We start from the raw sequence: 17,005 nt of genomic DNA, 5'->3' as shown, positions 1-17,005 counted from the left end.
TGAAAACAGCAGGAGATAGAGCCTGAGACCTAGAATTCAGAGATGTGTCATTTATTACTCTATGTGGGGGTGTTTACTTATAGTGATGGTTTTATCATCTTGTGATTTTCATTGTCTGACCTCGCCCCCTTCCCCCTGTGATTAGCAGCTCACTGTGAATAGCCATTGTATATACAGAAATAGCGAAGATTCTGGGACCATATACCATAAGTCCGCCTCAATGTCCTGTTACTTATGAATGTGTTATTCCACCAGACAATAGTGATCTTGGGTGAAACACCAAAATAAAGTCAATCCAAATATATGCCAAAAGAAGTGGAAAGCTGGCACTCACCATCCCTTCAAAGATCCTGTATTTAACAAAAACTAGAACATGGATGCAGGAGAGTTTTAAACATGTAATGGACACGTCGTCCGTTAGGTGTTCAAAACTCTCCTGACTTCATGTTTTAATTTTTGTTAAAGAGGTTGTCCACAACTATTAACATTGCCCCCATGGATTTAAATTGGGACAACAAGTCATTTTGTAATTACCTTGCGTTTTCTTTATTGCCTGTGAGAGGCGCTATCGCTGGCCGCTCACAGGCATCACGTGACCCCCGGGTGCAGCCGGCTCTGACATCCGCTGATATAACGTCAAGTTCTGGCTGCAGCTGGGGGCGACTCAGTGACGCGCTCCCCGCTGATTGATGGGGTGTGGGCTGGGTTTCACAAAAACAAAAAACTATTGTATACTCTCCTGGATGAGAATGAGACAGATTTATACCCAAGTGTGAGCGAGCCCTTACAGGCTGGATCAGCGAAAGCTCCAGTTCCAGCCATTTACCGTAATTGTTAAAACGAAAGTCTTGTTCAGAAAAGCCTGTTTTCGGTCCATGTGCTGTCCCTCGTGGGCACCAGACAACACACGGACAGCCCATGTAACAAGTGTAGTCAATGTGCTACAAAATAAATCAACTCTTTCATAGCTATGTTGATGTAAAAAGTTGATGTAAAAAGTTGATTAACAAAGGAAAAATCTAAAATCTCTTCATTCCAGGATTCTTTGCACATCTTTTTATGCTTAATCAGAAAAACAAAAAACATTGTCATTTATTGATTCTGCTCTCTCCCACTAGTGACCTACATAGATATGCACCTTAGACATCTGGTACATGGTAAAATCACAAAATTCACGGGACGATGACCAAGGCTGTGGAGTCAATAAGCTAAAGCTCCGACTCCTCAATTTCCATGACACCAACTCCAACTGACTCCCTCATACACGGCTCAGGTTTAAGTGATTAATATACTGTAGCACAGATTCATCTCAGCTAAAAGTCTAGACCCTTAGATCAGGAATAGGACAGACATTTACACACTACAGGCCCACTGACTGATTACAAGATTGTAGACACCTGTGATGTTAATTAGTGGACACAACTTGATTTAATATGTCCCTTTTGTCACATTATTTTCAGGGGTACCATCATTTCTGTACAGGCCTATTTCATGAGTTTAGTTTTTTTTTAAATTCTGTGGAAGCAGGGTTGAAAAGCAATGTCTGACTTTCATTTTCCCCTCACCCATGACAGCACACCTTGAGAGAGAGGGATCCGCCCCACCAAGGACAGGAAACGGTCTGAAATAAAAGGGCGGTACCTCTCCCTTGCTTCAGTTGGTTTCCTGTCCTTGATGGGAACCTGTCTGAAAGATGTTCATACTTACCTGGGCCTGTTCCGTTGCGGAACAGCGGGCACCAGCCTGTGCACCGGGTTCCAGAAGCGCCGTCCGCGGTTTCCTGGAGCCGTGTCCGAGCGTGCGCAGGCTGTGAGGAGGGCTCCGGCTCCCCGCAGACCGCTGCACTGTCCTCTCCCTGCAGCAGGCTCCTGGCTGGCCGCATGCCGGGAGCGGCATCTTCCGGGTGTGACGCGCCTGACGTCACGGCGCAGTTCACGCTGGCAGAGGCGTGCCCGATGACGTTGAGGGGGGCGGCATCCGGATCCATCATGGCGGCGCCTTGTAAGCGCTTGCCGGCCGGCTTTTCAAACCTCAACCAGAGGAGGTTCCGGATGTGCCCTATTTTAGGTGGGGGGGAGTTGTACTGGTAAAACGCTGCCTATACTCGTGCTTGTGGTATAGCAGCTATGGCAGACCAGGACAGCCAGGAGCAGCAGCGGCTGACCCCTCCACCTCAGCAACGCCAGCCGAAGAAGCAGTCGGTCGCCTCTCACACGGACAGCCGCTGCAGTAACCGTAGCAGCAGGAGAAGTAAGGTGTCGGACGCTTCAGGGCCATCCAGAAGGGATTCATCTTGTGTCCCGCCACAGCCTCCAAATCCGGTACCCTTTTGTGACTTCAGGGGTGAGTGATCTTCGTGAATGTCACTTAATAGTAATGGAAAGTTATGTGCTTCATTCCTTAAAAACTTAAGAAGAGTAGCGCTAAACAGAAGCACAGGGTTTGTGCCTTATGCCAAGTCCCCCTTTCCATAGATTGGCAGAAATAGCTTTGTGCTAGCTGTATTAACCAAACCATAGCGGAGAGCACCCCGGATTTTGCTTCTAATTTGAGATCCGTAATCCGAACAGAGGTTCAAGATTCCCTAAAAGGCTTACTTAAGGGGAAAAAGAGATCCCATAAGGATATCTCCTCCAACTATGATTCATCCTCCCAGTCGGAGGATCCGTGCCTCAGTGATTCATCATCCTCCTCTTCATCAGACAGTGGTAGGCCCTGTTTTATCGGTCGACCATGACAGCACCACGAGAGAGGGAATCCGCCCACCAAGGACAGGAAACCTACAGGCTTAAAAGGGGGCGGCCCTCCCTCTCGCCTCAGTTTGGTTTCCTGTCCTTGATGGAGGAAGCTGGTCGCAGGCGAAAGAACGTGGATGGCGACGGCTGTCGATACTGCGCCCCTGTCTGGGGACGGCAGCTCCAGCGTTGGCCTATGCTCGTGTGCCCCTATATGGGAGAGGCACAGCATCCTGAGCACTGGGGGTTCCTTTTGCAGTGGGGCTGCGCCCCTGTCTGGGGTGGCATCCCCTTTTCTGCCTCAAGCCAGGTGCGCCTCCCGTGGGATTGTAGGCCCTGGCTGAGCCCCAAAAGTGCGGTGGGGTCTGCATCCCGAGTGGGGGTGACAGCCCACCATCACCCTCCGTAAGTATGGGGGGGTGAGGGCCAAGGTGATTGTGTCCCCTCGCCCTGCCCTGGGTGAACGCAGCGCGGTGCATCGCTAAAGCGCGGCTTACCTGAGGGAGCGCTGACAGCATGCGTCCTCGCGCGGCGTGTACTTACGGGTTTTCGGTAAGTCGCGGCCCGATGACGTCACCGCGACTCGCCGTTCATGTGCCGGCAAAAGAGCGCGAAATTCAAAAAAAAAAAAAATGGAAAAAGAGTGCTGATGCGCTGCTAGAGGGGAGGAGTCAATACCTATTTAAACTATCAGGTAACATGGCTCAGTGCTTCCCAAAGCTTCATTTTTTCATTATGGAGTCTGAAGGTGTCCAGTTGCAGCAGCAGCAGGTTGAGCAGCCGCCATCTTCATCTCAGCGGCTGTCTGGGGAGCCCCAAAAAACGCATCGCGCACGTGGTCCTGGTAGCCGGTCCTCAGGAAAACGGAGCTCGGGGTCTAGGTCTGGTCACCATACCTCTGGTAGAACGGACTAATCTGCAGCCTCTAGGGAAGGTCCCCCGGCTGAGAAGGGTCCTTCCTCCAATCCGGCCCCAGCTGTTTTTTCTTCCTGAGCCGCCTGGGTAAGTGATCTTCGAGTAAGTTCACTTAGTAATATGGTATCCCTTCTCCCCTTCCATATTTTATCAGGGGAAGAAATGTACCGCCAAGGCAAAGCATATACCGTGTGCGCTATTCAAGTCTCTTCTTCCTGACGGATACCCTGAAAAGCTATGTCAATTGTGCATAAACCGGACACTGGCAGAAGAGGGTCCTGATCTAGCTTCTGGTTTAAAAACCTTAGTTAAAACAGAGATTCACAAGGTCCTCTCCAAGAGAGTTAAAGAGAAAATGAACTCGGACTGTGAGATCCCCTTAGTCTTGGATGACCCCCTATCCTCTCCCTATGAGTCGGATTCAGATAGCGCAGACTTTTCCTCTGTTTCCTCCTCTGATAGTGGTGTGGGACAAAATTGCTTCCCCCTTGGTGAAGTGGACAGACTGATTAAAATGGTTCGGTCCACCATGGGCATCACAGAGGCCAGGCAGGAGAAGTCAGTCCAGGACGTTATGTTCGGGGGGCTGGGTCAAAGGAAGAGAAGGAGTTTTCCGTTGAACGAAAAAATCCAGGGCTTAATCCTTAGCGAATGGAAAAAAATGGAAAGGAAAGGGCGCTCTACCTCCATTCTTCAAAAGGAAGTACCCCTTTGAGGAATCTGCCTCTTCCTCCTGGGAAAAAGCCCCCAAAATTGATTTGGCCATTTCCAAAGCCTCTAAGAGTTCCTCCCTTCCGTTTGATGATATGGGAGCTCTTAAAGACCCCCTGGATAGAAAGGCTGATTCTTTACTTAGAGGGACCTGGGAGACTTCGGCGGGAGCCCTAAAACCCGCGGTGGATGCTACTTGTACCGCCAGGTCCCTAATGATCTGGCTGGACCAGCTGGAAGCCCATCTTAAAAACAATTCCCCCAGGAAGGAAATCTTGGCGGACATGTCTCTTCTTCAGGGGGCGGCAGCCTTTCTGGCGGACGCATCAGCAGATTCCATCATATTAGCAGCAAGGTCTTCCGCCATGTCTAACTCGGCCCGGAGAGCTTTGTGGCTAAAATGTTGGCCGTGGGACATTCATGCGAGGACAAGACTCTGCGCTATCCCTTGTGAAGGGGGACATCTCTTTGGGTCGGTTCTGGATGAGCTACTGGATAGAGCAAGTGACACAAAAAAGGGCTTTCCTAACCTATCTGCCCCCACGTACAAACGTCCTTTTCAGAAAAGAAGGTTTCTACGTAATAAGCGCCAGAAGGGTCAGGATAAATGGGAAGACCGTAGACCGAAAGGTAAAGGGCTCCTGTTCGGATCCTCTTCCGCTAGCCAAGGCCCCCGAAAACTGAGCCAATGACTCGCGGCCCAGGTATGGGGGAGGTTATTGGGCTTCTTACCTGCCTGGACAAATATCTCTTCTAATAATTGGATCCTTGATCTGGTAGGTTCCGGCCTGAGACTCGACTTTCAGCGAGTCCCTCGTGGGAGGTTCTTCCTGACCCCAAACCGGTCCTCAACATGGGAGCAGATGGCCCTACAGGTGGAGGTCCTGAATCTGGTCCATAAGGCCGTCTTAGTGGAGGTCCCGATAGCAGAGAAGGGACTGGGGTTCTACTCACCGTTGTTTTTGGTCACTAAACCTGACGGATCCTTTAGGTGTATTGTTAACCTTAAGGCCCTGAATAAATTTTAGTTAATTCCCACCTTTAAAATGGAGTCCATTAAGTCTACTATAAAACTATTGTTCTCAGGCTGTCATATGGTAGTATTGGATCTAAAGGACGCATATTACCATATACCTATACACAGAAGCTTCCAAAAATACCTTAGAGTGGCCTTGGTCATAGGGGATGAAATCAGACTTTTCCAATTTGCGGCCTTGCCATTCGGTCTCGCTATAGCCCCTAGAATATTTACGAAGGTGATAGCGGAGGTGATGGCTCATGTACGGGAACATAATGTGTTAATTATCCCTTACTTAGATGATTTTTTGATCATTGGAGACTCAGCCTCTCAATGTCTCTCCCATCTTAAATTGGTCTCCTCTATTCTGGAAGGCCTGGGCTGGATCCTAAATCTGGAGAAATCCAGGGTAGTCCCTTCGAGAGTACAGCAGTTCATAGGTATCATGCTAGACTCAGACCTCCAGATGTGTTTCCTTCCAGAAGCCAAAAAACAGAAGGTCAAAAGGCTGGTGGAAGGAGCTCTTGCGAACCCGGTCATGTCCCTTAGGGCTGCAATGTCCTTACTTGGTACCCTGATATCTTGTCTGCCGGGGGTAATGTGGGCACAATACCACTCCAGAGTTTTACAGTGGGACGTCCTACAGAATGAGGTCTCGTTACATGGGCACTTGGAGAGACGGATGTTCCTATCTCCCCTTTCTATTGACTCTCTACAGTGGTGGGTGAATTTAGAAAACTTGTCTCGAGGAGTTCCCTGGGTGGTCAGAATATCTGAAATAATTACAACTGACGCGAGTCTACATGGATGGGGAGCTCACTTGGGGGATAGGATTGCCCAGGGGTTCTGGTCGGACGCGGAGAGAGCTCTTTCCTCTAATACTAGGGAACTACTGGCAGTTGATAGGGCTGTTAATCATTTCTTACCATTCCTTCACAATAAGAACATTAGGATCGTGTCCGATTATAATATAGCAGTAGCTTATATTAACCATCAGGGGGGTACTCGTGCTGGATCGCTAATGAGAGTGGCGGATCATCTCTTTCAGATCTCGGAACACCATCTCCTCTCTTTAACAGCCCTCCACATCAAAGGGAAAGAAAATTCAAAGGCAGACTTCTTAAGCCGTCATTTTTTAAGGCAAGGCGAATGGGAACTAAAACAGGACATTTTTTCCCTATTAGTCCGGAAATGGGGTCTTCCGGTGGTGGATCACTTCGCCACAAAACAAAACCGGAAGACAAAGGTTTTTTGCTCCCTAGATCCGAGAGAAAGGCCCCTAACGGTAGGCGCTCTCCAAATCCCTTGAAACTTCAGTCTGGCCTATGCCTTCCCACCGTTAAACCTTCTGCCTATGGTACTAAGAAATATCAGAGAGGACAAGACAAGGGTCCTCTTGATCGCCCCCTTTTGGCCCAAAAGACCCTGGTTCTCATGCCTGAGGAACTTGTCCATCTCGGACCCTTGGGTCCTGCCCGAAGTTCCGGATCTCCTCAGCCAGGGTCCAGTGCTCCATCCGCGAGCTCCGGGCCTCCACTTGACGGCGTAGAATTTGAGAGGTCCCTGCTAGAACTAAAAGGTTTTTCCCAGAGTCTAGTATCTACTTTATTACGTAGTAGAAAGCCTGTCACTACCAAAATTTATGCAAAAGTTTGGAACAAGTTTTTATCTTTTTCTAAATCTTCAGTGGATAAGGGAGTGCCAATTGGGAAGATTTTAGAGTTCCTACAAAGGAAAGATTTTAGAGTTCCTACAAAGGGGCTTCGAGCTGGGGTTAGCAACGAGCACCTTGAAGGTCCAAGTGTCGGCACTAGGTGCCCTCTATAACTGTGTCCTCGCAGAAAACTATTGGATTTCCCGCTTTATAAAAGCAGTAGGTAGGTCCACGCCGGTTACCAAAACTAATGTCGTTCCATGGGACCTAAACCTGGTTCTGAAAGCGTTAGCTGGGGCACCCTTTGAACCAATAGATTCTGTATCCCTGAGATCTATTACCCTCAAAACAGCGCTTCTTGTAGCCCTAACATCTGCTAGGAGGATTGGTGATATTCAGGCTCTGTCCTCTGGCCCTCCCTTCACCCAGGTTCTGGACGACAGAATAATTCTTAGAGCAGATCCAGCATACTTGCCTAAGGTAGCTTCCCGGTTTCATAGACTTCAGGAAGTAATATTACCCTCTTTTTGTCCGAACCCTAGTAATCAGATAGAAGCAGATTTCCATGCTTTAGATGTGAGAAGGTGTGTGGTTAGGTACCTTGCTGTCACTCAGCCCTTTAGGAGAGATAGTTCCCTGTTTGTCTCCTATCAGGGGGTTAGGAAGGGGCTTAAGGTCTCTAGATCCACCATAGCTAGATGGATTAGGGAGGCCATTACGCTAGCCTATGTATCCAGCGGAGAAGAAGCACCGCTTGGCCTGAAAGCTCACTCTACCCGGGCGGTGGCAACCTCATGGGCAGAGAGGTCTGGCGTCTCGATGGAGGATATATGTAAGGCAGCTACCTGGTCTTCTCCATCTACCTTCTATAAGCACTATAGACTAGATCTGGGTGCTTTGTATGACCTCACATTTGGGAGAAGGGTGCTCCAAGCGGTGGTCCCTCCCTAGAATCTTCATCTCTGCAATTCTCTCGTGGTGCTGTCATGGTCGACCGATAAAGAGATTAGTTACTTACCGGTAACGGGATTTCTCGGAGACCATGACAGCACCCTTATATTGCCTCCCTTCACCCCTTTTTGGGAGCACTTCTTATCTGTTTTCATTCTTTATTCTCACACATTGGTGTTGTAAGAAAATGTATATACTGTTTGTTTCATGATTATGTTGCTATGTCTACTAACCGGGCGGTCCCCTCAATGCTCTGTAATCCAAACTGAGGCGAGAGGGAGGGCCGTCCCCTTTTAAGCCTGTAGGTTTCCTGTCCTTGGTGGGCGGATTCCCTCTCTCGTGGTGCTGTCATGGTCTCCGAGAAATCCTGTTACCAGTAAGTAACTAATCTCTTTCCTATTGAGGGAACGGACAAGTTGGTCAGAGCTGTCAGATCAACCATGGGGTTGAGGGAGGAGAAGGCAGCCAGGGCCCTGGAAGACATTATGTTCGCAGGCCTGCAGGAAAAAAAAGAGACGATCCTTTCCAGTGAATCCTAAAATTCAGACCCTTATAGACTGGGAATGGAGGAAGCCTGAGAAATCGGGAGTGTTGCCCTCATCCTCTAAAACAAGGTACCCCTTTGAGGATAGTGTCTCTGGATCCTGGGATAAAATTCCTAAAGTTGACTGGTCTGTCGCCCGATCATCCAAAAAATCGTCCCTACCCCTGGAATATTCGGGCAGTCTAAAGGATGCTCTAGATAAGAAGGCAAACTCCTTCCTGCATCACACCTGGGAAGCGGCGGCAGGGAGTCTGAAACCAGCGGTAGCAGGCACTTGTGTCGCTAGGTCACTCATGGTGTGGCTTCAACAATTAGATGACCAGCTCAAGGATAAAAAGATATCCAGAGATAAAATCCTCTCCAATCTACCTTTACTACAGGCAGCATCCGCTTTCCTTGCCGACTCCTCAGCGGATTCGGTTAAACTCGCTGCCAGGTCTGCAAACTTATCTATTGCTGCCAGACGAGCCCTGTAGCTCAAGAGTTGCCCAGGAGACCTGCAGTCTAAACATAAACTATGTTCCCTTCCTTGTGATGGAAAACTCTTGTTTGGCCAAAAACTGGTTGAGCTTTTGGAGAAGGCTGGCGACAGGAAGAGAGGTTTCCCAGGGTTCACGGGGGACACAAAAAGGTCCTACTTTCGGAGGAAAAGAGTTAACCGGGGTCGCCCTCCGGGAGAAAAGAAAAGATGGGAGCCCAGATCTAGAAAAGACTCTGGTTACATGTTTGTGGGGCCATCCTCCAGTACCAAAAAGTCTTCCCAATGACGCAGGGCTAGAGGTCGGGGGAAGGCTTTCCCATTTTATCCCAACTTGGGAGGCCATTACTTCAAATCCCTGGGTGTTGAGTAACATAAACAATGGCCTAAAGATATGCTTCAGTCAAATCTCTCACCGAACCTTCATGATCACCCCCAGGAGGAAGTCCAGGGAGGAGCAGATAGCCCTAGAGTCGGAGTTGCTAGATTTAGTCAACAAGCAGGTCCTTCACGAAGTTCCGTATACACAAAGGGGAAGGGGATTTTATTCCCCCCTATTTGTGATAAAAAACCAAATGGGTCCTTAAGGACCATTATCAACCTCAAAAGTCTATATCAGCTGATAGAGAACCAGACTTTCAAGATGGAATCCGTGAACTCTGCAGTAAAACTCATACAGCACAATTGTTTCATGGCAGTTATCGACCTAAAATATGCCTATTATCACGTCCCAATCCATCCAGACTACCAGAAGTACCTAAGGGTAGCCCTATTAATCCAAGGGAAATTGAGGAATTTCCAATTTATTGCCCTACCCTTTGGACTCTCGATAGCACAGAGAGTGTTTACAAAGGTTATAGCGGAGGTGACAGCTTTTCTCCGAATCAAAAACGTGGTGATTGTTCCCTACTTAGACGACTTTCTGGTAATAGGGAAATCAGAAGACCACTGTTCCTCTCAACTTTTAGAGGTCAGGACAGCCTTACATCAGCTAGGATGGTTGATAAATATTCAAAAATCAAAACTATCCCCCTCAAAGACTCGGATCTTTCTGGGCTTGACCCTAAATTCCCAACTCCAAGCCTGCTTCCTCCCGGAGGACAAGGTTTGCAAAATAATCAGCTTGGTTTCAAGGGCCATAGAGTCTCCAGTGATGTCCCTGAGAGGAGCAATGTCCCTACTGGACTCCATGACATCCTGTCTCCCAGCAGTCAAATGGGCCCAAGGTCATATGAGGCTTCTTCAGTGGGAGGTCCTGTTAGCACAAAAATCCTTCAACGGACATTTAGAAAGAGGACTATCTCTTGCCCTAGAGACGGTAGACTCCCTCTCATGATCGACAAACAGGGAGAATCTGACCTCAGGCTTGTAGTGGTCCAGACCAGTCGACCATACAATTACAACAGATGCAAGTGGCTCCGGCTGGGGGGGTCATCTAGCACATCTCTCGGTTCAGGGGCTCTGGCTACGTCACAAAATATGGACATCATCGAACCTAAAAGAGCTTTTGGCAGTGGAGAAATCCCTAATAGGCTTCCTTCCCCACATACAGGGTCGCCATGTCCAGATCAGGTCCGACAATCGGACGACAATGGGTTATATAAATCACCAGGGTGGAACAAGATCACGCTCCCTGATGGCAGTGGCAAATAGAATCCTGCAACTAGCAGAACTGCATCTCCCATCCCTCAGTGCTCTTTACATCCGGGGGGTGGTAAATTCAAGGACCGATTTTCTCAGTCGCCACACTCTAAGACAGGGAGAGTGGGCTCTGAACCCAATAGTCTTACAGCAGATTATCCAATTATGGGGGTCACCGGATATATATTTGTTCACCACCAGAGAAAACAGGAAGGTGGAGACATTCTGTTCACTAGATCCGACAGAAAATCCCTATGCTGTAGACGCTCTCCAGATACCCTGGAAGTTCAGGAGGGCCTATGCTTTTCTACTGATAGTAATGATCCTGGCAGTTGTGAGGAAAACTCGGGAGGAGGGGGCAAGGATAATTCTGGTAGCCCCCTTTTGGCCAAAAAGACCCTGGTTCTCCCTACTTCTTTTAAAGTCGGTCTCGGATCCCTGGGTTCTGTCGGACAGGCCGGACCTTCTCATCCAGGGACCGATGTTCCATGCACAAGCCAAAGGTTTCCATCTGGCGGCTTGGAATTTGAGAGGATGTTACTGAGGAATTGGGGGGTTTCACCGGGCCTAGTTTCCTATTGGGTAGTAGGAAGCCCATAACAACTAAGGTTTATAGCAGAATCTGGGGAAAATTCCAGAATTTTATAGACTCCCCGTTGTCGGATAAACCTCCAATTAAAGAGGTCCTAGAGTTTTTACAGAAGGGAAGTGACTTGGGGTTAGCTACCGGAACACTTAAAGTGGGGCGCTCTATAATTGCAACCTGGCAGGGAACGGGTGAGTCTCTAGATTCATTAAATCCTGTTCCAGAGCTAAGCCTGTTCGGGCTCAGAGTTCCTCCCTGGGACCTGAATTTGGTTTTAAACGCACTCTCTGGCGACCCATTTCAACCCCTGCAAGTTATCTCTCCAAAGTTCCTCACCCTCAAAACCATTTTCTTAGTGGCCCTAACATCGGCCCGTAGGGTTAGTGACCTGCAGGCCCTTTCTGTCAATCCACCATACACCCAAATTCATGATGACCGGGTCGTCCTACATACAGATCCAGCATACCTTCAGAAAGTAGTTTCCAGATTCCACTGTAATCAAGAGATTGTGCTTCCCTCATTCTGCAGTAACCCAAAAAACCCCGGGGAGGTTATATTCCACAATCTAGATGTTAGAAGGGCTTTACTACAGTACATAAACTAGTCAGTGGAGGAAAGACCACTCCTTGTTTTTGGCCTTTCAGGGGAGTAGGAAAGTTCACAGGGTGTCAAAGGGAACTATTTCTAGGTGGCTTAGGGAGGCCATTTGTCTAGCTTACATATCTACAGGTGTTCCGGCACCGGATGGTATTAAAGCTCATTCCACTAGAGCTGTAGCGACCTCCTGGGCAGAGAGAGCAGAATTCTCAATTGACCAGATATGTAAAGCTGCTACTTGGTCTGCACCATCCACCTTCTACAAGCACTATAGGTTATAATATAGTTTCCAAACAGTGCCACTTCATGGTATACTCATACACATATTGTAATGTAGTGAGTGGCAATTATAGACCATATAACGGCAAAATCGCAAAATAGATATTCACAACCAAAACAACCACGATCAAATAGCCAATTAAAACTGATTTATTATTCCTTTTCATTAAAAATTGTTATCGTATACAGATAATTGGTACAAAAAATAATGCAAGACAACACCTAGTGTGCAAAAAATTCCACCGCAATATGGGACACACAGGACCCCGGTTGTACTGCCCAATAGTATTAGATAATCATCAAAGCAGCATGGCGTATATACCTGAGCTAATATAATCTGACTAATAAAGACAGCTCATGTACTAAGTGGTTATATTATTAAAAAAGAGGGCTCATATCCTAAACCATTGTAAGGTCCCTGAAAACTAAATAGTGTTAGTACACGTCACAGGGTCATGTTATACCTCTATCCAACCACCATGTGTGTATCTCTATGCATGTAGTAACAATATATATATAATAACAGTATATGGACCTACAATACACTGGTACTATACATCATAGTTCTGTATATGATGACAATATCACTTGGTATATCTATAGAGACATGTATCACAATAAGTACCTAAATACCAAACCGCTACTTTGTTGGGCTTCCAACGTGGGTCCTGCTCCCACCCCGACGCGCGTTTCGGCGCTGCCTTCCTCAGGGTGCGTGGACCAAGCCTGGAGGTGTGTATCTTTAAGCATGGTTCTAGCCAATCGCTGTACAGAGGAGGACCATATACTGTTATTATATATATATTGTTACTACATGCTCTGTAATCAACTGAAGCGAGGGAGACGTACCGCCCTTTTATTTCAGACCGTTTCCTCTCCTTGGTGGGGCGGATCTCTCTCTTTCAAGGTGTGCTGTCATGCGTTCAGGAAAAACCGGCTACCGGTAAGTAACTTTGGTGTTTCTTCATTTTCAGAGAAATTTAATTTATTATTACTTTTGTCAGATTCAAGTTACTTCTGTGACCATTGTGCGTTTTTCTTTCATTAAACGAGGGGTACCAACAATTTTGACCACGTGTGTATAGCACATTTCATAAATTTCCCAAATTCTTATGAAAAAATATTCCGCACAAACTGCATTGAACTACTGCACCCAATTTATTATATATTTTGGGAGTTGAAGTCGGTCCATTTTATTCCGACTCCACCAAAATGGACTCCGACTCCACGACTCCGACTCCACAGCCCTGACTCTGACCTCCATGACTGCAACACATGATTTCATTGCTTATCACTTGTAGCTGCATTCCATTTTTGAAGCTGAGTGTTCTCCCCCCTTCAAAAACACAGCATCTTACAGTTCCAGCAAAGTGGATTGGATTTCTAGAAATCTTGTGTCATTGTGCTTCCTATTTACTCAGCATAACCCCGCCTACGGTGCATATTTCAAATCCGCAGCATGTCAATTTCTCTTCTGGGTACGCTGCTTTTTCTGTGCAGATTTTCCCCATAGATTTACATTAGATGTGGAAAATCTGAAAGTAAGTAATACATATACATTTTAAGTTCATTTCCGCAGCGGAAACGCATCAAAAACGCATGTAATCCGCACCTACGTATGCCAATAAGGTTCACTGAAATCAAAATACTTGAAAGTTTCAAAAAACAAGCCAGTTTTATTTAAAGATTGACACACCAAACAGAGACCAAAAATGCAGCGTCAAAAATGCGATAACGCATGTTAAAAAAAAGTTACCCAATTTAAATAGGTGCAGAAATTCTGCAGCATCAAAAATGCACCAAAAGTTCATCGTGGGAACGTAGCCTTGCAGTTCAGACTACAGATGCGCAAGCTCGAACTGTAAAGTTTGGGGTTCGTACTGTATGCCTAGTGTCCGGTGCTGACCTCCGAAGACTGACTGCTCCTGGAAAAGAGAGAGAGATTTTCCAGCTCCAAAGTTGGGGTCTCCATTGATTTCTATGGGGTTCAAGTTCAGGGTAGCGTTCTGCTACGCGAACCGAACTTTCAACTAAAGTTCGGTTGCACCAGAGGAACCCGAACTTCCACGAGTCCGCTCATCCCTAGTGCAGACTCATTAAAGTAAGTATATAACATTAATTTTTTGCTATTTTTTTACATTTTAAGCAAAGAAACCTTATTCATAAACTGCTAGTAGGATGGGGCCGCATAGCGACTTTGGCCGTGACACCGGCCACGCGGCCAAACATCACTATGTGCTAAAAAAGTCTGCCCTAATTGAATATTTGGAGACTTGCTAGTAGTGGTTATTGTTCGATCGTTCTCCTATATTATGGTGCACTGTAGCAGTGACATAGTGGCCTTTAGCTGCACGACCTGTGCTGCTGCCAAAGTCCCGGTGTGGACCCAACCTCAGCCTGTCATTTCCAGCTGTAATATTTGTTTGTCAAATTAGTTATCTTGGGATTTTACTTTATATTAATGTATTGGAATTATTATTTTAATAAGTGTCTGGTATCACAAGAAGCTGCACTACTACCAGATCTGAAGCTTTGCAGTTAAAAGCCAGGATTCTAAGGGGTATCATTTCTCCTTGCTAAGAGCGACATGTTAAGCATGTCACGGTGAGGAGACTTTTAAAGCTGCAATGCTCCTCTAGGAAAAATGCAAATTGTCTCTTCAGAGAGGAAGAGGACCAGAACTCTAGTGCCACCTACAGGAAGTAGCAATCCTAAAAGTCCATAGTGACCCTTTAACGAGCCTTATCACATGACTTGGGATATAAGCCAGAACCAGAAACTCAATTTGCAGACACTGTGTTTCGGGGTACTGCCCCTCGTCAGTGCAAAGTGTGAGTTCTGTGCTTTTTTGTGCGCATCATAAGCTGACCTGCGGTGCTTTATTAACATCTGCAACATGTCACTTTTTCTTGCGGCAAATATGCATTTTATTTGCATATTTTTTTCATAAACTTGAATGAGATGAGGAAAGTCTCCAGATAAAAAAAAATGCATACAATCCGCACATGGCTTTATCAATAAAGTTTTATCCAAACTAAGTAACAAGAAGTATATAAAGCAGTCAGTTTTATTTAAGGTATGACATGCCGAAAAGAGACAAAAACTTCAGCTGAAAAAAACACAATAAAATTGAATATAATTAAATCTCACTCAAAAACGCAATAAAAACCCCAGTAACCTAATTTAGCCAATTTGTGCAGAAATGTTGCAGAAAATCTGCAACTTCAAAAACGCATTAAAAGACTCCTCATGGGATGTAGCCTTAGGCATAGTTTTTGCTTCTGTTATTTTTTTCATTTTTCCTTTTAAATGAATGGGAGAAACCAGTGGAAAGAAATGTTCATGGGTATGCACAGGCCTTGACAGGATAGTATAGTGGGTCTTCATGTTTTCCAGTGGTCTCTGGAAGATGATCTAGTCCAACCATGTTAATAATTTATAACTTGGCAGCAATGCTGTTCCATAACAACAAAAATTCAAGTATACTTACATACAGTTCTCATGGGGGTCTCAGGACCCAAACCTCCACCAAACTGCTTATAAGCGCACTGAAATATTAAAGAAAATCCTATAAATGTTTCGTTACTGTAACAACTTCCACATTTTTTTACAGAGCACAGGTGCCATATTCACCCTGGTCCACTTCATTTTTTTAATCATCTCCTGCCTTTTCTTACCCATTTCTTTTTCTCTGCATTTCCTCTTTTCTCTATGAAGAAAACGACCAATCTACGCTGAATGTGTTGTCTGATGCACACATTATGTCGACATCTTCTTGTTTTCTATATAACCCTTGCGACTCCTGGTCACACACTATGCTGTCAAACTTTTTATTCTTTTTTTTTTTTATTTTATATTAATCCTCTTTTCTTTTGTTAACACATTTTTTTTCACCTTCCCAGAAAGCAGCATCCATAAAATGTTAGGCAAGCACCCAAAAAAAATAACATCAGCACCAAGACCAAAGGCCGCAGGATTGGTATGGCGTGTATGTATGTCAAATTAGGCAAATAAAATAGGTGTGCAAAAAAACAGTGCACACTGTGTGAGGTGAGGCAGGCCCAGAGTTAAATTACTGTATTTTTTAACACAATTCGCTCTTTCCTGAAAAGGAGTACTAAAAAATGCTAAGAAAACACTAGAAAAATAACTACAGCAATAGGCAGCAGTATTGGTGTGGTATATACATACATGATATTAGCTAAATAAAACAGGTGTGCAAAAAAAATCAGCACTGAGTGTTACACACATACAATAGTGTTGAAAATACTAGCAGTCCAATATGACTAACCAGATTAATCCCTGTTTTTGGTATAAATTATATTACCACATGTCAAACAATTTACCAGTTGGTGCAGTAGATTCTAAAAAAAACCAACAGACTCTGCATTCATGATCTGTATGTTTTTGAGTCTGTGTATTTGAATAATTAATTGAAAGGGGATGTGTTCAAAATAATAGCAGTGTGGAGTTCAATTAGTGAGGTCAATCATTCTGTGAAGAAACAGGTGTGAATCAGGTGGCCCTTATTTAAGGGTGAAGCCAGCACATGTTGTACATGGAATGGATCTAAGAATAGCCAGAATGGCAAAGGCTCAGCCAATGATCATCTCCAGGATGATCAAAGACAGTCTCAAGTTACCTGTGAGTACTGTGACAGTTAGAAGACTCCTGTGTGAAGCTAATCTCTTAGCAAGAAGTCCCCGCAAAGTCCCACTGTTAAAAGAAGAAAAAAAAAAGACCTGTACTGAAGCAGATACAATTTGCTAAAGAACACATCAACTGGCCTAAAGAGAAATGGAGAAACATTTTGTGGACTGATGAAAGTAAAATTGTTCTTTTTGGGTTCAGGGGCCGCAGACGGTTAGTCAGACGACCCCCAAAGTCTGCATTCAA

The 17,005-nt window shown here is 45.8% G+C and overlaps 1 protein-coding gene across 2 annotated transcripts in view; it reads left to right on the top strand.

Annotated features, from left to right (window-relative positions):
• The window catches only part of OSBPL10 (oxysterol binding protein like 10), a 632,317-nt gene that overhangs the window by 301,669 nt on the left and 313,643 nt on the right, over positions 1–17,005 (top strand). The gene's annotated exons all lie outside the window — the stretch shown is intronic.

The sequence above is a fragment of the Phyllobates terribilis genome, unplaced genomic scaffold (genome assembly GCF_046119375.1).
Source record: "Phyllobates terribilis strain yellow unplaced genomic scaffold, ASM4611937v1 Scaffold_4__5_contigs__length_816908805, whole genome shotgun sequence".
NCBI lineage: Eukaryota > Metazoa > Chordata > Amphibia > Anura > Dendrobatidae > Phyllobates > Phyllobates terribilis.
This window is presented reverse-complemented; position numbering and strand designations above follow the sequence as displayed.